The following is a 590-nucleotide window of genomic DNA, read 5'->3' as shown; positions in this document are numbered from 1 at the left end:
CCCCCCAGCAGCTGCAACAACTTCATTAGCAGCGTGTTATTTTCATTCATTAAGCACTCAACCACAACTGAGAAAGCAGCTGCAGCCTTTCAAAAGCCAGTTATGTAAAGGCCCCTTCCTACCCCGTGGCGTTTCCAGGATCATTTGATTTTTCCCCTCGAGGGACTTCACGCTCTTATTAGCAGCATTTGGACTTGCTGATAAGCTCATATTTTTCTCACTCGGCTATCAGCGCACAGAAGGGCCGGGCCTTTTCAGGAGATAAGTGAGCAGAGGAAACGCCGTGCGCGGCTCGCTTCCCCCGAGGTGCCCAGCTGCGCCGTGGAGAGGCTTTTCCCACGGCCGAGCCGCTGCCAAAGGATTTTTGGACCCGACGGCTCATGGGGCCGTGAAAAAACATCTGCGAGCTGCCCCGAAACCCATGTCCCGAAGCAGCCGAGGCAAAACAAAGCCGCTGTCACCCCGCTGGGTGACAAGCTCAGTGGGTTGGCACCCGAGCAGCCCCAGAGCCCGCACCTCTTTGTGCCAGGTGTCGACGCCGTTCTCCTCCTTCTCCTTCAGCGGTTCTGGCGCCGGCAGGGCGAGCACGC

This window comes from Apaloderma vittatum, unplaced genomic scaffold (assembly GCF_000703405.1).
Source record: "Apaloderma vittatum isolate BGI_N311 unplaced genomic scaffold, ASM70340v1 scaffold32133, whole genome shotgun sequence".
Lineage (NCBI taxonomy): Eukaryota > Metazoa > Chordata > Aves > Trogoniformes > Trogonidae > Apaloderma > Apaloderma vittatum.
This window is presented reverse-complemented; position numbering follows the sequence as displayed.